Here is a 20,492-nt window from a genome sequence, read left to right as displayed (position 1 = left end):
ATACACAAATATTAACAAGAAATATTTCGCACTTGCCACACCAGGTCCCCAATATCCTCGTCACCTGAATTTGTTATTGCGATTATTCCACGTTCGTAATAGTTGAATCCTGCTCGATCCGCCTCTAAATTGCGCACATTACTCACGAACGAGTGAACTAACTAACTCGGCGCTTTTCACTGGATTAATCTGACCAAATTACTGTAATGACGCTAACACTGGCGAAAGTTAAACTCTCTATTCATCTATTGTGAACGGTGTTATGCAGTGTATAATGCTGAAGGCTGAAGTATCTAGGGATAGTCTCGGGTTTTTTCGTCCGTATAGGAAAAAGTTGTCTGATGATGATACTATAACAATATATATATACACACACACACACACACACACACATATATATATATGTGTGTGTGTGTGTGTGTGTGTGTGTGTGTGTGTGTGTGTGTGTGTGTGTGTGTATTATACCTCCAATAAGAACAACAAGGCAATGACTAATAACGTGACTAATAAGGGCAGTAATAATAACCACAGAGAGAAGGGGTGATGATAATGAGACGAGGAGACGAGATGAACTTAATATGTCTGTCGAGGGCCTGGAGGTGGGTGGCTGAGGAATCTGTCTGTAGCTCTTACACTCTCTCTTAATTTATGTTATTTTGTCTTTTTATATGTTTTTATTTATCTATCTTTCTCTTCTCTCTCCCCTGTTCTGTATACGGTACAGACGCGCGTAGAAGGCTGCCATTCTTTTCCTTCTCTGTTCTCCGTCTTACCCTTCCCTCTTCCTGTTATCAACCTTTCTCACTCCCTTCCTCCCACTCGCACCCTGCCACCTTCCTTCCTTCCTTCCCTCCCTCTTTTTCTCCACACCTGCACTTGACACGAGACACCTGGGGGGGGGGACCTGACAGGTCATCCTTCCGTATATGTCAGGTCACTTCCCACCATCCATTGTTTACGTTGAGGAGACCTCGGTGTGAATATGTCCAGGACGTGTTGTCTCTAGTCCAACCCTTCCGATGATGAGGTGAGTGGAGAGTGAGAGGTAAGGAGAGAGAGAAACTAAACTCTCTCTCTCTCTCAGCTGACGCCCCTCATAATGGTTTATTACCAGTCTAATTGTCCATTACCTCGGTATATACATCGTTCACACACTGCCAACCCACCCACACCCACACCCACACACACACACACACACACACACACACCCACACACACACACACACACACGAGACACGAACAAATAACACAGACACACCGTAGAGCTAAGATATACGATCAAATAAGTCAATGGATGAAAGACAGACGGTGGAACAGGTCAGAGGTCAGGGAACAAAGACACATGGTGGAGCAGCTCAGTGGAACAAATACAGACGACGGAGCACCTCAGGAACCTACAACACCGAGCAGGTAACAATACAAACGGGTCAGGGGAGCACTTCCATCACATCGGAGCGTCGGTCAGGACATGATGATACCACGACACGCAACCACTGCACGACCACCCACATCAACGACACCACCAGCAGGAATATTGTCATCCTCGGCAGTGTCATTGTCGTCACCACCACCACCACCGTCACGTCGTCATTATTACCACCATCTTCATCATAATCACCACCACCACTATCATCATCACCTCTACCGAGACCATCCACACACACACACACACACACACACACCACCACCACCACCAGTCATCCTGCAAGAAAATATTTACCTCAAGAGCATAAGTTATGAAGAGTTTCAACAACCATTTGCCTCCATCGTCGTGTGATTTCGGCTTCAGCTGCTGGAGTTTGGGAGTTTCATCTCGATAAGACCAGAACCACCTCACTTACCATCCTCACAGAATTCTTACCGTCTTCCCTTTGCGATAACTTCCGGCAACTTGCAGAGATCTTTTTTTTTCCTTTGGTTAACTCTTTGAAGTCGATGGATTAAGCTATAATCTTTTAAGGTTTATGGTTTAAGCTATAACATTTCGAGAACGATAGTTGAAGAACGAATAATTAAGCTTATAATTATCAAGGAGTTAAACCGTTAGCCTATTTTATGTATAAGACGCTGTAATGGTAGGGGTTTGACTTTGTCCTAGAGTAAGTTTTAGCTACTTTTAATTATATATCACTTTTATATTATGTGGTATTTTGATCCAGGGAAAGTTTATGTACTTTTATGACGTGTTATATACAGTACTCTCAGGAACTTAAATACCTGCCTTAACATACAATCAGACACACAATCTTTATTATCATCTACCAACACCACCATCATGCCTCAACACTATCACCGTCATCATCACCATCTACAATTATCACCACAATCATCATCATTTACAATCACCAGCAACCCATAGTTGGCGAGTAATTGGCAATGAACAAAATAAAATCTTTCGACCACCATTACAACTAATTTCCTCGCAATGGAATCGTGGACCAGCATGTTCAGGAATACCTCCATTGAGATTTTGAACAAATTCCAATTTTGGGCCGAAAAAGCTGGAAAAATCAAGTCTAATACCCTAAGAATATGTCAACCGATTTATAATTTTCTCTCGGAATTGGAATTTAAAGGGCATAACTAATTAAGTATTTCCAGAATAACACAAAATCACCAAAATTGCACCAAGGTAAGGCAACAGCATCAGCAGGAGCAGCACCAGCAGTAGTAGTAGTAGCAATAGTAGTAGTAGCAGTAGTAGTAGTAGCAGTAGTAGTAGGAGTAATAGTAGTAGTAGTAGTAGTAGTAGTAGTAGTATCTAATGAACATAATTACGTAATAAACAATTTTTATATATGAAATGTATTAATTATTATTACAGGATTATACAATGAATGATTATAATGAATGATGTTTATTCATTTTCGTGAACATCATGATACAGTGAAATTTTATGAAATGTGTAATATTAATACATTTACGGTGGATGGTACGATGCAGCGAATAATGCTGAAAAGTTCAATTATTTCGATATAAGTTATTCACCCAATCATTTAAAAAGAATATGAGAGGGCATGAATAATAGTGTAGATGTCTGAAAATACTTCATTAGTTCACTATAAGGAAATATCTTAAGAATTAGTCCATTTGGGTTCATTCGATTACGAAGGAAATTTCTTTTTCATTCGTTCACTTAAAAATGAATCATGCAGAAATATCTAAAGGTTTCGTTAAGATAAGCAGAAAACAACCTTCAAAAAATCACATGTATTCGTTCTCAGTTAACAAACACAAAATCTAATAAAATTCTCACTTATCAATGAATAAAAAAAATAAACAACGCAAAATAGATGACAAAAAATATTATTATACATTATTTAATACGAAAAAAAACTGAATAAAATAGAGGTTAAAAATCGTACAGACATACATTTCACCGTATACATTAGGGTTAAATATGTTACGTATACAGTATAAATATAAGAACTCAAAACACAGTAATAAGAGTGTGGAAAAAATTAATGTTTAAAATGACAATAAAATGATAGAAATGTGATAAATTAAAAGTTAGAAAAACGAAGGTAAATAATTAAGAAACGAATGGAATAAGGAGTTGGTAGTTAATGCGTTGTTAGACTTCTTCTACAACATCAACAACAACAACAAAAACAATAACATCAACAACAACAACAACAAAAACAACATCATCAACAACAACAACAACAACAACAACAACAACAACAACAACAACAAAAACAAATTTAAGATAAAAAAAATCTACATCAGACTTAAAAAAACAAAATTCACATTAACAAAACCTTCAACGTGGAATGGAAATATTTAAAACAGCCTCGGCTTTCGTAACCAACCTATTAAAAAACGTCTTTGACCAGATATACATGATGCTAGGGAGGGGGAAAGGTTCAGGGGAAAAAATTTCTGAGGGGAAAATGTTCTGGGGGAAAAACGTTCTGGGGGGAAAAACGTTCTCGGGGAAAAACGTTCTCGAGGATAAACGTTCTGGGGGAAAAATGTTCTGGGATGTAAAAGTTCAGGGAGGAAAAAACGTTCTGGGGCGGGGAAAAAGAGGGAAACGTTCTGGGAGGTGGGGAAACGTTCTGAGAGACAGGGAAACGTTCTCTCTGATGATTCTAACTTGTGTGAGAATATCATCAGGACGTCAGTGGGGAATCCATTACCCTCTTAATAACACATCTATGAATCCCATCTCCCTCGTCCTTGAAAAAACATTACGTATAATTTAACATTTCTTTTGGAGTTTGTGACCTCGTTGTGGATATAATTTTTGTTTAATGTTTTGTAGGGGATTGTGGGTTGTGGGGGATTGTGGGTTGTGGGGAGGTTGTGGGGGATTGTGGGGTGGTTGTGGGGGATTGTGGGTTGTGGGGAGGTTGTGGGTTGTGGGGTGGTTGTGGGGGATTGTGGGTTGTGGTGGTGGGAGTTGTGGGTGGTAATGGTGATGACTGTGGCTGATTGATGGGGTTTATGAGTGGTCGTGCTGGTAAATCTTCTTCTTCTTCTACCTCCTCTTTCTCTCTGTCCCTTCATCATCCGCCTTTTACCTCTTCCCTTCATTCTACATCCTTCTCGTCTTCCTTCCCTCAAGCATCCATTCTTCTTCTTCTTCTTAAATCCCTTCTTCCTCCTCTTCCTTCTACTAACCTTCCCTTCTTCTTCCCCCTGCTTTTTCCTATCATCCTTCTTCCTTCTCTTTTCCCCGATTCCTCCTTTCTTCATTTTTACCTCTCTCCTCCTCTTTTCCTCCTATTCCCTGATTCCCCTCTTCTTCCTCCCTACCTCTCCCCTCCCTTCGTCCTCCTCGCCCCTCCTTTCCTCTGATTCCCCTCTTCTTCCTCCCTACCTCTTCTCTCCTGTCTTCCCCCTCCTCCTCCCTTTGCTACAGGTCGGCGGCGTGTAACAGAGAAAGTCAATGAGCGGCTGTAACGTCACTTCATTATCCAGGACTCAGCCACTCCTCATTTAGCTTTCTCCTCCTGTTCCTCCTTCTCTCTCTCGGTTGTTTCTTCTCCTTCTCATCTCTCTCTGCTGCTTCTTCTTCTCATCCTCCCACCTCCTCTCCCTCTGTGATTTTAGTTTTCTGCTTCCTCCTCACCTCCTCTGATTCCTCTCTTTGTTGTCTCCTCCTCCCCCTCCCCTCCTCTTCCTCATCTCATCCTCTTCTCCTTCTTTTCTCTCTCCTCCTCATCCTCTTTCTCTCTCCACCACTTCCCCTCCCCCCTTCTTTCTCTCCCTTTATTTTCTCTTTTCGTCTCCTCTCTACTCCTTCTTCCCTCTCCACCCCACCTCCCCACACGGACATAGTCGATAATCCCGTTAACAACACGTCTAATTTCATCTCTATTACTGGTCTTCCTTCCCTTCTTCCCCCGAATTCCTCTTGACTCCGGAATTCGGGTGTGTTTGGACCTGTTCGGGCTTGGTCGGGTAGTGTGCGAATTGGGTCGTTTAGTGTTCGGGTTTGGCTGGTGGGTTTGATTAGTGTGTGGTTTAGGTCGGTGGGGTTCGGGTTAGGTCGGTGGTGTTCGGGTTAAGTCGGTGGTGTTCGGGTTGAGGTCGGTGGTGTTCGGGTTTGGTCGGTTAGTGTTCGGTTATGATCGGTATGTGGATTGGGTTGGTGGTGTTCGCATATAGGCTGTCATGTTCCGATTTTCTTTGGTTGTGTTCGAATTTGTGTGACTATGTTCGGATTTCCTTGCATATACCAGGTTTTACGTAGTGACAATGTGTTCGGTTATCCTTGGGAGGGTGTTCTGTTTTACCTTGATTTTTTTTATATAAGTTTTCAAAGTTTATTTTATGAATTCTTTCTTCTTTTTCTAAGTACAGTCTCTCTCTCTCTCTCTCTCTCTCTCTCTCTCCTTCTTCGTCCTTCTTAACTCTTTTATCATTCTTTCCTTCTCCTTTCGCTTCGTTTCTTCTATGTTTTTTTATTTATTTTTTCCTCCCATCTTCAACTTAGACTTAGCAGATTTTTATTTTTTTTATTCCGGTAATTTAATGTTAAAGCTACACCCGGATTATCCACCTGCGTCATCTTATATTCTTCACGTCCTTCCCCATTTTCGTCTTCTGTAGGGAGGAGAAGAGGAGAGGATGAGGTAGAGAGGAGGAGGAGGAGATGGAGAAGAGAAGGTATGAGGTGGAAAGGATGAGGAAGAGAAGGAGGAGGAGGAGGAGGTAGGAAGGAGGAGGATAGGGAGGTAGAGAGGGGGAGGAGGAGGAAGTGGAGAAGAGATGAGGAGGAGAAGGAGATAGATAGAAGGAGGTGGAGAAGAGAAGATATGAGGAGGAGAAGGAGATAGAGAGGAGAAAGAGGAGGTGACTGAGACACGAAAAAGGGAGGAAGATAGAGAGGAAGAGGAAAATAAGAACAGGAAAGGAAAGAGAAGACGTAAAGGAAGAGGGAGGAAGAGGAGGGAGGGAAAGGAGAGCAGATGATGATGGTTGATTCCCCCACAATGCCCTGTTTTAAGGCGGGTATGAGCCATCTCCCACAGCCTCCAACACTGGCTGAGTGTGATGAACTAGTAGTGGTGGTAGTGGTAGTGGTGGTGGTGGTAGGTGGTGGTGGTGGTGATGGTAGTGGTAGTAATAGTAGTAGCAGTAAAAAAAAAATCTAAAATATACAAGTTATTTACAGAAAAAATGTAATGTATTGAAAAAAAATATTCCTTTATAAAATGTCATAGAACTGAACATATATGTATCCTTCTCTCGGTCTTATACTCTCTCCCTCTTTCTTTCACATGTTTATTACGTTCCTTATTCTCCCCTCCTTCTCCCCTCCCTCCGTCCCTTCCTTGCCTTCCCTCCCTCCCCCTCTGGTTATGCCGCAGGCGTGGGCTTAACGAGAAAAAGTTCACATTCGCCAAAACCTTTCCTCTCCTCTCCCTCTCCCCCCTTCCCTCCTCCTCCCCCCTCCCCCCCCCTTCCTCCTCCTTCCCTCGTCTCCTGCCGCAGCGAAAGTTAACGTGAGCCTCCCCGCTTCACTCCTTCAGTACCTAACTCAGGCCCTTGCGATGGGGGGAGTCACTCACGTTGAAGACCTTCCCTCTTAACCCTGAACACCTCTTAGTTTTAAGGTCCCTTCACGATAAAGACATCTTGGCTTGAAGAGTCTTATGTATAGGTCCCATCATACAGCAAGACTCCTACCTACTGTATACAACACCTGTAATTAAGGCCTCTACTACCCACCAGAGACTCTCAAGGTAAAAAGAAAAAAACTCTTCCTCGCGTTTCTTAAAGACCACCTGAAGTTAGGGAACCATCACAAGTAGAAGACCTCCGTGTTCAATGAAACCTTCCCTTCCCCCTTCTTCTTCCTCCTCCTCATCTCCCCCTCCTCCTTCCTCTTCTTTTTCTTCCCCCTCCTCCCCGTCTCGCCACAGAAGTTAGCAAATGCCTCGTCGACCTTCTTCCAGTACATAGCAGAGATTCTTAAGTCGAAGTTCCTCTAGTACAAGATTACCAAGACGAGGAATCTTATGCCGCATCTGTAACTGGTTAGAGCCATGTGTTACCTGCTATACAGTGTTACCAGACCAACTTATCAAATAACAAAAATGACTACGAAGTGAACAACCAATACGTTGTGCTAAACATTGACAAAAAAAAAAATCCCACAGGTGTAAAAAATCATACATCAGTTAGGTCAGATAAAGCGTGTATTGGGGATAACAGAAGCTAACAACTAGAACAATGACTGAACCATCAACACGACTATCACCAGTAACATGACCACCAGTGCTGAGGATCCGATAACTTACCACCCACCATCAGCCACGACCCTGAGGCATCCAGCTTCCACCCCTCCCTCTCTTCTTCCTTCCATCCATCCATCCATCCATCCCTCCCCTCACCATACCCCCTCTCCCCTTCCCTTACCCTTCTCCCTCCTTCCCTCACCCTGTCTCCCCTACTCCTCTCCCTCCTCCTTCCTACCCTCTCTCCCTCTTCCCTCACTCCTCTCCCTCCTTCTTCCTCTACCTCTCCCTCCTTCCCCTACCCCCTTCCCTACCCTCCTAGCAACCATAAAAGTAGCTGCAAAAAAGACGAATAGAAAGTAACAGTAACACCAGGAGCGGAGACACAAAGCCGGACCAATATCGACGATCTATACACTTTCTCGGTTTTCATAAATGCCCCGAGGAGGAGGAGTGAAAGTTCTTAAGAGGGAGAGTAAATCGTGTGGAAGTGGAATAAAATGGAAGAAAGGTGGAGGAAGGGGAAAGGGAGGATGTGGAGGAGAGAGAGAAGAGGAAAGGAAAAAGGAGGAGAAGGGAAAGTTCTTAAGAGGGAGAGTAAATCGTGTGGAAGTGGAATAAAATGGAAGAAAGGTGTGAAGAGAAGTACGGGTTGAAAGAGGAAGGGGTAATGGAAGAAACGGGAAAGAAAGTTAAAATAAAACAGGAAGAAGAGTAGGACAATGAAGATAATTGGGGAAAGAAATAATAGTAAGAGATAAGAGGAAGAGAATGAGTAATAAGAAGACAGGAAAAAAAAGAAGGAAAAAAGAGCATAAAGCAAAAAAGTCGAAGAGAGAGAGAGAGAGAGAGAGAGAGAAAGAACATCCATAAACTCCCTCAACCGTACGTATTACACAGGAAGGAATACTTAACAAGCCACTACGGCATCACACACACACACACACACACACACACACACACACACACACACACACACACAAGATAACACCATTGAACTTTTTTTTCCTCGGGGTATCAGCATCGTGAAGGTGAACGGGGCTCATAGATAGACAGAGGTGGACAGAAAAGGACAGAGGTGGACAGAAAATTAGGTTAGATATGGACGGCACTGCACTCAAACACCTTCATTTCCTCAACTGTAACGTTAGGTAAATGATAACGTATAGAAGAGGAATAAAGACAGAGAGATGTAAATGAGATAAACAAACAGACGGGTGGTAGATAAACAGATAGACAGATAATCAAGCTTTAGAATAACAACCCCCAGGGTCGATAAAGGAGAGAAGCTCACATAAAAGAGAATATTTAATATGTTTAATAAGAGCCAACCGGAGTACCTCTCTCTCTCTCTCTCTCTCTCTCTCTCTCTCTCTCTCTCTCTCTCTCTCTCAGGGACTAAAGCCTTTACCATGAAGTAAAAAAAATCAAAATAAACCTTAAATGTTTTTTTTTCCTTTCCTTTGAGCGCTATAGGCCACGAGAAGCACAGTGGAATAAGGCAAACATACTAGCCATCAAAGCTGAAGATTAAAAGAGAATGAGAGAGAGAGAGAGAGAGATGGGAAAGGAAAGGAGAGGGAGAGACAGACTGAGAGAGAGTTGGGGAGGGAGAGAAAGAACTGAATGATTTTTTTTTTTTAACGAAACTGCTCTTCAAGTTTCACCCGTCGTACTGGGATGAGTCTCTCTCTCTCTCTCTCTCGCTCTCTCTCTCTCTCTCTCTCTCTCACAATAGTCAGGGTAGCTAAAGGAGTGTCCTTTTGTCCTTTTGTCAATGAGAAAAATATTGTCTCCTTCTCTATCGTAGGAGACTGTCTGTGTCTGTCTGTGTCTGCATGCATATGTCCGTATCTGCATATGTCTGTACGTGTGTGTATATGCATCTGTGTCTGTATCCGTCTTTTGTGTGTATGGGTTTATATGTATGTGTGTCTGTCTGTCTCCCTGTACCTATACTGTATGTGTTTGTATTATTCTTGTGCCTAACTTTGTATATGCATGTCTGTATACACACACACACACACACACACACACACACACACACACACACAGACACAACATCAACAGAGTACTGCCACCACAGTTTATTTCTTATACGCCAATACCTTAGAACAAACTTGCCTTACGAAAGAGAAACGAAAGATAAAGAATGTGACTTCCTTATCTATCTCTGGTGCTTGAGAAGGAGACTTAATGGAGGAAATCTCATTTATTACGACGATGAAGAGACATTATTTCATGGTTTCAGATTCTCCAATGTTATTATCATTGTCATCATTGTTATCATTGTTATTATCATCGTCATTTTTTATTATTGTTTTTTTTTATTATTATCATCATCATTATCCAATTTAAATTTTGGTGACGGTAGAGTCTCGGTACGATTTGGCGGCCATTTTAATTTTTCATTCCTTAGGTGATACAATCCCCGTTACTTGTTTGTTCCTGTTTCTTGTTTGTTCCTGTGGCTTGTTTACTTGTTTACTCCAACCATTTGCTTCCTTCCCCTCACAGACGCGACTTAAAATAAATTTTACAATGGCGATGAGTACTTTTTTGCCTGTGTAATTGGCATGACAGGTGTACTTGCTTTCTTGCTTGTTTACTTGTTTGGTTGCTTTTTACTTTCTTACTTGACGTCTTGCATGTGTTTAGCTCCTTGTTCACTTGCTTGCTTGCTTGCTTACTTTCTTGCCCCATTTACTTGTATTCGTCACCTTTCCGGACCACCATCTGCCTGAACATCTTATGCTGGCGATAACATCTACCCCAACGTTCAGTGAAGCCTTGACTGACAGACAGACAGACAGACAGACAGACAGACAGGCGGGTGAACGGGGAGGAGGTAATAACATCGACCCCAAGAGTAGGGGGAGGAGGAGTGGGGGATGTAAGGGGAGGGGGGGTGTAGGGGGAGGAGGATAGGGGGACGTATATAGGGGGAAGGAGAAGAGGAGACGGCGACGTTTACCTGTCTATCTATAGTATGTTCGTCTTGTTCTGTCTGTCTGTCTGTTTTCTGTCGCAAGGAAATGTTTTTTTATAAGGTTTTGTTTCTTAGCGCCTGTCTTATCCCAATGGAAGTAGATATTTAGACAGGAAAGGAGGTATTTAGACAGCTCTTCGCCTCTGTCTACAGTAAACAAAGAATAAGTTACTACCATGAGGGAAATGAATGTAGCTAATTATCTTACAGTCTCAGTTTAGTTCCGACGCCATTTTAAACACCAACAATGAGCCAATTAAATATATTACATCGTTAACTAAAGGTTCAAAAAACATGAATCATTAAAAAAATCGTATTAATTCTGTAAAATGCGTCAATTAGATAAGTTTTCACATCTTTAAGTAGGATGAAAATTTAACTTAAGAATGTTTAAGAATTTATCGTATGTGAGGAATTAGATAAATACTCACAACACCTGTTAAGGGAAAAATTGTAACAGGAAAATTTCATTAAAATACACCTTTCTTCAGTAAATAAGCTACTTAGATCCGTTCTCTCATCTCTAGTTAGGAAAACATTTCGTCAATATTTATGCCCGAGGTGAAAGTCATCCAATTAAAGTGATCAAAGAAAGTGTCCAGTAAAGTGTTTAAATAAGTGATCAAGTTAAGTTATCTAGTAAAGTGTGTAAATAAAGTGATCCAGATAGATACGTTCTTGTATTTCCAGTTCAGAAATGAGAAATAAGTTAGAGAAGCCTTTGATAACCGCGGCGATGGTTCCCTTACCTTGTGATGCCCTACCTGGCCAGAGAACAAACTCCTGTTGAGGAAGAAGAACCTTGATGTGGAATAATTCATGATCAAAAGACCAATATTGAATGAAGGCAAATATTAATCATTAATCGACTTCCTCTCTTCTTCCACCACCACCTCCTCCTCCGGCTGTTGGGGGGCTCTTGAAGACCTTAGAAACCCCGGAGGGCAGGACACAAAGGCCCCTGACGGAGGAGGAACCTTGTTTGTTCACCAGGCAAGAGGACTCGCCCCCCTCCCCCCTCAGTCTCTTTGGTAGCTCTAATTTCTAATGATTCAGTGATGACTATTCCTTAAGTTTTGAACTCTTACTCCTGATTAGTAAAGGATCAAGACCTTCAACCTTTTATTAATGAAGGATAACAGATGAGACCACTCAAGGGAGACACGTGGGAAATAATCGGCTTGTGATGGTGACCTCGGCGGCCCCTGGGAGGCATACCATAAAGACCGGAAGACGAGGAACTATTTGCCTATCAAGACGGGAACGCCCTCGAGGGATTAAGTGAGGCTTTGAGTTATTCGGATGATCTGAATGTGTGGATGACCTGAATTATTGTGGATGACTTAAGGCGAGGAAGTGATGATTTAAACTCTCTCGCTCTCTGTCTCTCGCTCGCTCTCTAGCTCACACACACACACAGCTACAGGCATACGAGCTCCCGTAAACTGATCACACCGTGAGGCCTTTCCTTAACACCTGTACTGAGGCAGGAAACTTCGACCCACGGAACCCCGCAAGTTGCACAGATGAGATTCAGCGGAGCCTCTGTCCTACGGCGGAGAGAAACGTACGTGTGTGTGTGTGTGTGTCAGAGGGGGTTTATAATGAGTTAGAAGGACGTCATCGTTTGATAGTAGTGTTGGTGCTCCCAGGGCGGTGAAAGACTCGCTGACAGAGAGTGGAAGGGACTACTGCTGCCTTCAGAGTTCTTTTTTTCTGTTTTTTTTTTACTATTAATCTTTTAACATGTTGGCCTTTCATCTCCCTGCCGCGGTCTATACCTTCAGCCAGGCGAAGGACTTGGGACACCGCTCACATCCTCAGAGGTTCCTACGTTGATTTTCCCCCCTCCTCTTGTTGACTCATTCGCTAAAAACAACAACAACAACAACAACATAAAGATTCTTAAGAGTTCGTATATTAATTAGTCTCCCCCTTAAGTGAGACTCAGTTTACCTTAACAGAAACATAGTTGTCTCACTAGTTCCTACGTTAAAATAATTATCTACCTTTTTCTATTTACATTAACTCATTAAAGATGAATTCTCAGAAGCTCGTATCGTTTGAGCTTTTCCTTAACTCACTCTTACGATAAAACGACAAATTCTAAGTTCTCACGTGAAATTTTCCTCGTATGTGACAGCTTTAACAAGTAACACGAAAATGGATTCTCATGTTTCTCAAGGTTAAATTTCCACGTTCATGGGTCGCTAAACCTGGATCATCAGGACGGATTCTCAAACACGTTAACGATATATCTCTTCTCTGTTAACTGGATAAGTGAGAATGCTGTTGACTGACTTAAAGAAGATACGACACAAGACAGAAATCCGAAAAAAAATGTTCAACACAGTTCTCTCAGTGAGTCGATGAGTTAGTGAGTCAGTCAGTCAGTCAGTCAGTTAGTTAGTGCGTAAGTCAATAAGCAAGTCAGCCAGTCAGTCAGTCAGTCAGTTAGCCAGTAAGCCAGTGAGTGAGTGAGTCAGTCAAGATTGATATTCATAAAGCTAGCTGACGCAGGTAGAAAGGTCGAATAAAGCACTTAAGTAATCTTTGAGGATTCAGAGGCCAGACTGACCCGCCCTCAGAGGATTAAGGATTGGAAGGATTTTGTAGAGACCAAGGAAAAGAAATCTCTCAGTCGTTTATATGATGTTATTTTGGATGACCTGAAGATTAGCCCTCCCCCCCCCTTACCCCCACATGATGATAAATATACACGCCTAACGCTATCTGGTAGGGGTTAGGTGAGGTTATGTTTGGTTAGGTTACGTTAGGTTTGGTTAGGTTACGTTAGGTTTGGTTAGGTTACGTTAGGTTTGGTTAGAGCGTTAGGTAAGAATAGGTTAGGGTAATATAAGGTGTTCAATCATCAGGTGAAATAAGCTGGGGGGTGACTAATCTTCAGGTGACTCGCAATTTTCTTATTTATTCCATTCATTTAATATTATTCATATGCAAATTGAAAGAAAGGATTATCACCTCTTCACTGTAATGGAATTTTTTTCTCCGAGTGAACGAAAGGTTGTAGTTATGTGTACTAAATTAACTAGGTTTTTTGTGTGTGTATTGTGAGTTAAGTTTCTATTGTGGTATTTTAACTGTGTTATGTGAGATTTTGTTATTATGTAATGTTTTTGTTATTTATAAAGCTCGATATTAAATGTGCAGGGACCAGAGAGAGGATGCGAGAGAGAGAGAGAGAGAGAGAGAGAGAGAGAGAGTGTGTGTACAGATATACGTACTGTATATACCAAACAAACATTCTTTCCCAACAGTGAATATTTTGCCGTATTAAGCTCATTTCTTATCTTCCTCGTTTTCTCTTGTGTGTGTGTGTGTGTGTGTGTGTGTGTGTGTGTGTGTGTGTGTGTGTGTCCAGGAACCCCCGATATTATGCGTGCAGGCGCCCCTTGTGTGGGCCGGGTCTCGTAAGGTGTGTCGGAATGTTCTGCCTTGTTGCTTACGTCAGGTATACGACCCTGATATTGAGAGAGACAGAGGGAGACGGGGGAGAAGGGGAGAGAAACTGGGAGAAGAGGTGAGAGAATGGGAGAAGAGGAGAGAGATGAGGAATGGGGGAGAGTAGCTGTAGCTTTACCACGGTAGCTACAGTGTGTGTGTGTGTGTGTGTGTGTGTGTGTGTGTGTGTGTTTTAGTGCGTCTCCCTCACACATTGGTGGCACTTGTATTGACACTCAGTTAACACTATCAGCTAATGTCAATCGAGCGCGCGCACACACACACACACACACATATGCACATGCGCAGAGAAGAACCACCACTAACACTACCACCCACAAGAATAAGAATAAAAATAAGAATAAGAATACGAAGAAGAACAAGAAGAATAAGAAGAAGAAGAAGGTCCCTAGCGGTCGTCAACACCCCCTTTGGTCCAGGAGGAGGGGCCAATAAGGGCTCGTGGCGACTTGGGCCGATCTACATGGCGGATACAGCCAGCCCCGAAGGATCATTTTTCACCGCGAATCTGATGAATGGCGGTGATGAGGGATCATTTCTCAGAGCGGAAAGGCTATTGTGCCCCGTATTATAATGCTGGAGGTGGTAGCGGTGGTGGTGGTGATGGTGGTGATGGTGGTGATGGTGGAGGTGGTTGGTGGTGAAGGTGGTGGTGGGAGGATGGTGATAAATATTATGTTGGCGGATGTGGTGGTAATGGTAGCAGTGGTGGTGGTTGGTGGTGGCGACGGCGACGGGAGAAGCTGGTATAATAATAATAATAATAATAATTAACGGTTTATTGAAAAAGTTCTGCAGCCCGAAGGCTGAAAATATACATTGGACATAAATGACTTATTACATACATTGGTGGTTTAACAAAAGCCTTCATTAGAGAAAGGTAAAGGAACATACAGTGAACATTCAGATTAATGTAGGTGTTGAACAGCAAAAACGTAGTGTAGTAACTCCCTCCCAGATGGTATTAGGAGGGACCTCACGTGGTGTAGTAGTTCCCTCACAGATGGTGTTATGAGGGGCCTCACGTGGTGTAGTAACTCCTTCACATATGGTGTTATGAGGGGCCTCACGTGGTGTAATTCCCTCACAGATGATAGCGTTATGAGGGGCCTCACATGGTGTAGTAATTCCCTCACAGATGGTGTTATGAGGGCCTCACGTGGTGTAATGAATTCCCTCACAGATGGTGTTGCTAGGGGGCCTCACGTGGTGTAGTAATTCCCTCACAGATGGTGTTATGAGGGCCTCACGTGGTGTAGTAATTCCCTCTGGAGGAAATGGTGTTATGAGGGGCCTCACGTGGTGTAGTAATTCCCTCACAGATGGTGTTATGAGGGGCCTCACGTGGTGTAGTAACTCCTTCACAGATGGTGTTATGAGGGGCCTCACGTGGTGTAGTAATTCCCTCACAGATGGTGTTATATGAGTGAGGTGTGGTTCCATCGCTGGCTGTTGGGTCTCACGTTATCACTGGGTACCTGGGACTCACTGTGTGAAGGTCAACTTGGGTACCACTGTTACTGTTGAGTTGTTCTCACTGACTTAAGCACTGTTCACCACTGTTCACCTCTGTTTAACACTGGTTCCATTCCTTTTCCAAATGAAATAGTAACTTCTGGCAGAACATGTTGATATTCCGGTGGGGAGGAGGGTTCAGGGGAGGGGGTTGGTATGGGCCAACATAACAGTTGACCTGGCTGCTCTGAGAGGAGCGCCAGGTACGTCTTGACTTGAGAGAGAGAGAGAGGCAGTTCTTGTTGACGTACTGGGCCTGTGTGTGTGTGTGAGGAGGCAATAGGCACTTTATATGTTGCTGTTTAGGTATAGATTATTTTTATATATTGCACTAGAGAGAGAGAGAGAGATGGGGGGGGGTGGAATCACTCTGAAACACAATTTTGAAAACTCATAATTCTTACAGTTCACCTTGAGGCAGTATGGATAAATCGAACTAAAAATCCCACTGAAGAACAACATATCCTTTGAAATGCACGTAAAACCTTTCCATACACTTGTGATGAACTTAACTCATCGGCACCTAAACCAATGAGAAAAATCTCTTGGGGGAAACATTTAAGCCAAGAGTATAGAGTTATAGAGTACCTTCAACTTCGGAGGTTCACTATACGGCCGACATATCACTGCTGGCTATCTGTAAACAAAGTAACTTTCCTCTGGCATCCCAGACTGAACATGACCACACCTAGGAGGAAATCATACAAGATTTTCCTCTCAACGGCATCCCGCTTGACCTGCTGACAGTAACATGACGGTTTTCTTCTCAGTGACGACCTCGAGGCTACTAAAGGAACAAGTAGTCCTGATATCCTGTGGGTGAATTCTCCGAGAGCCTTGTGTTATATTTTATTGCAGTTTGGTGATGTGTGATCGTCTTAACTAGAGATGTGAGAACTGGTGGTGACAAGTGTGAGTAGTTTGGTGATGGTGATGGTGGGTTGTAGTTGTTGTTGGTGATGGTGGTGGTGGTGGGTTGTAGTTGTTGTTGGTGATGGTGGTGGTGGTGGGATGTAGTTGTTGTTGGTGGTGGTGGTGCATTGGAAGTGTGGGCGTTTTTCCGATTTTATCGAAGTAAAGAGAGGAAGAGTTATTTTGCAAGTTTTCCACCTGAACTAATTCATCTCTCTCACCTTCTCACCACCACCACTACCACCATCCACCACCATGGCCACCCAACTAACACCGGCGTCGACCAACAATGCTGGTCTATCAAGCTGCCTTTATGTACAGCGATTCCCCACACGAGCACCACATTCCTCCCTCAATATGGCTATCTTCCGTGAATTCACTTGACTGCTGTCTATAGTCACTTTTGTTTTTTAAATGGCCTCCAGCCTCCCCCAATAGCCATACCTTCGCCACCATATTATTACCGTAATATTAAATATCTTAATACATAAGTAGCTATCCTAGCTGTGTTGAGTTAGTTGAACCGCAGATCTATGCGGCATTCAGTGACTGTTGCCTCGTAGTCAATATCTGCAACTGTTGTCGGCTTTGGGGCAGATGCTCTCGTTCCCCTAAGGCAGAGCAAAGCCGACCGAAGGACAGTCGACATCTCATCCAGGCTGTAACATAACTTCTGGGCTGCTGCTTCTGCTCGGATATCACCTCCGCGAGTCTGGCGTAGAAGCATCTTGCACTTGGTCCCATCCCACAAGAGGTTGTGAACACTAGAGGAGTGAAGCTGCCTTGATCAACGTTCTGAATTCTCTCCCCTATGCCCTTATCTTGTCGTTTTCGGTCCTCCTGTGTACAGCATCGAGAGCTAAGTTACGGTGACATGCGGCTATGGGATAAAAAATCCTAATGTCGAAAAAGGCTCGCCGTCGCCGGGTCCAGAATCCTCGAGCACTGACGTCAACACGGGCTTCGTTAGATGTGTTTGAAGTCCTATGTTGGAAAATCTCACCGTCCAATGGAAGGAGGGTCGGTTCAACCCTGACATCACGGCAGACTTCCTTCAACATATTTGCAGTGAGATCCCTTACTTCGTCATGCCTCATGCATATGAAGCCCCCCTTCTTGCACACCATGGCGTGATCGACGTCATAGGAAGAGCCACACACGTATTGGGAGGGCAAACCTTCTACTAGCCAACCGTACCTTAGTGCATTGGCATCTGTAAATTCTTGTTTATTGAGACTGAAACTATTTGCCCCTATTGGTAACGTAGTTAACCAGTTCGAGGCGCCCACCTCCTGCGCTATAGCTATTTTTTTGTTTAATTCTCTGGTACTTGCAGCAACAGCTGCTGCAACTTATCACTTTGGCCGTGCCGTCGTTCTGTCGTAATGGACCTTCGAATTTCGTTTACTTCTCTGGTATCCACCTCCCCTGTTGCGTTCTGAGCTATTATGTGGTCCGTGAGATGTTTTAAACCATTTAATTGTATTTTAATTTACTTTAGTCTAAGTCAAGTTTACGGTTTTTTATGTCACTTTCCTCCTGTCAATGTATCTAACTGCTTGGGATAAAGATACTTGGTGCTTAAACCATCGTCTTCAAAGGTTAAATCGCTGATTGGAAAAATATGCCTCTTGATTTTCTTTTAGTGATTGGAAGGTAAAAATTCTTTTTAATTTACCGAATGGAATTTCTATTTACAGAGAGGTAAAGTAATATAGTGTTATATTAAATGAGTGGGAAAGTTACCTTGTGTTTTATTATTATTTTTATTGAGTGGTAAAGTTTTATATAATTTTTTTAATATGGCGAGTTGTAAAGTTCATTAATGTTGTATTTACTGAGAGTTGAAATTACATAAGTGTTAATATACCGAGTGATAAAGTTTATGTATTATTTACTGAAGAGGAAAGTTTCTGAGAGTTTTAGAAACAATGAAATTTGCTTTTGGGTTTGTAAATAATATTGTACATTCCTCGTCTTCCTCGAAATAACTGTGGGATACGTAGTAGTATTTCAGGTAATGGGAGAGAGAGAAAGAGAACGTAAGAGAGAAAGAGAAAGAGAGAAAAAAGGATAAAGGGAAAGCGACAGAGACAGACAGACAAAGAAACAGAGACAAAGAAAGAGAGAGAATCCCCATCAAAACAGCACCTCACAACCCCCGACTCTCACATACAGTACAATACAGTACTCCCAGGTGAGGTTGGTGGCATCCCTCAGGCGGGGGAGACTCTCAAACCTGGCAATCTCCATCCCTTCCTACCTTCTATTCACCTGCCGATCAAATACCTGCCAGGGAGGAAGAACCTAGCCTGTATTCATGAGACACCTCCAGGTGACCCACGTATTGCTGTCGTTTATAAAGCTGATGGTATATTCAAGACCTAATTAACACGTAGTAAATAAGTTTTATCACGACAGTCCAGCCATCGAGAAGTGATAATATGCCTTGAGCTCACCTAAACCACTGTTAATAATTCTCCACTGTACAATTTCTCCAGAGGTGATAGGCGTTGGTAAGGTGTAATATGCCGGGGTGTAAATGACATCGTTCTTCATAGTTTGGATTCTCTCGGATTTATAGCCCATCGTTCGTGTCGATTCGGATTTCTTGTTTTTTTTTACGATGAATTGAGATTCTTTTTTTTTTTTAGTAAACAATGCATTATTTTTGTTTCTATTTAGTTTATTTCCACAGTTCGGATTTTATATTTTGTCATTTTTGTTCTATTTTCTTGTTTATTTTAAGAGTAAATTGTCGTCAAGTCATTTACAATATCTGAGTATTTTCTTATCAACGTACATAATATTTTCCCCAATACAGTAATGTTATCAAGAGTTATTCAAGCACATCACAGTCTCCCTCTCTCTCTCTCTCTCTCTCTCTCTCTCTTAATTGTTCTCCATACTTCTCTCCCTATTATTCCCTCCCCTTTATCATAGTTTACCTGTTCGTGTACCTGTTCCTCTGTTATTAATTGCCCTAATAGCGCTGTGTGTGAATTAATGTTTAATTCTCATTTCACTGTTGCCAAAGGTTTCGCAATTTTGCCTGGTCATTGTCGAAATTGGTAGAAGTAAAATTAAAAAAGAGATATCTATCTATCTATCTATCTATCTGTCTATCTATCTGTCTATCTATCTATCTGTCATATGCACTACAATAATTAACCCGAATGAAACACGAATTGTTTACAATTTATACACAAGATAGATATCATATCATAGTCATTATCATCGTCATTATCATCATCATTATCAACCACTGCTGGGTGAAGGCCTCCTCCGTCCCTCTGTCCCCAGCCTTACTCTCCACTCATCACCTGTATACTCATTTGTACCTGGTAATTGGACTCTTTATAATGAGTCTTTTCCTGTCTCTTGGGTTCCTGATGATGCTCTCATTACTCAATTGTGAATACCTCTATTGTCATTATCAGCATGACAAGATAATAATAATAATAATAATAAAAATAATAATAATAATAATAATAATAATAACACAAATTATATAACACACTTCATGGTCTTCAGTTATAATGAAATTCCTGGCCTTTTTTTCCCCCTAAACAATACAATAATACCTTACTTCAGTACCAAATTACCAATAATATTCCCTGAAATACAAGAAGTATTCTTTACTTCTCGTTACCATAAAGTAAATTGGCAATGTTGAATGACCAGTTGTGTTTTGCAGAGTAATTGGTATTTAAATTAAAAAATAAACAATAATAATGGTAATGTAAATAGAAATATGCACTTGCCTCTCTCTCTCTCTCTCTCTCTCTCTCTTTCAAGCACGCCAATCACACACACACACACACACACACACGCACACACACTCCTCAATGCGTGATGATATGTGGTAGACAGACACACACACACACACGTCTGGCAAAACC

The 20,492-nt window shown here is 42.2% G+C and overlaps 1 protein-coding gene across 2 annotated transcripts in view; it reads right to left on the bottom strand.

The window, feature by feature from the left end:
* LOC121866377 (fibroblast growth factor receptor-like 1) overlaps positions 1–20,492 on the bottom strand; it is a 114,555-nt gene that overhangs the window by 92,198 nt on the left and 1,865 nt on the right. The window lies entirely within an intron of this gene.

This window comes from Homarus americanus, unplaced genomic scaffold (assembly GCF_018991925.1).
Source record: "Homarus americanus isolate GMGI-L3 unplaced genomic scaffold, GMGI_Hamer_2.0 scaffold16430, whole genome shotgun sequence".
Classification (NCBI taxonomy): Eukaryota; Metazoa; Arthropoda; class Malacostraca; order Decapoda; family Nephropidae; genus Homarus; species Homarus americanus.
Note: the sequence above shows the minus strand (reverse complement) of the source record. Positions and strands in the feature narration are given on the sequence as shown.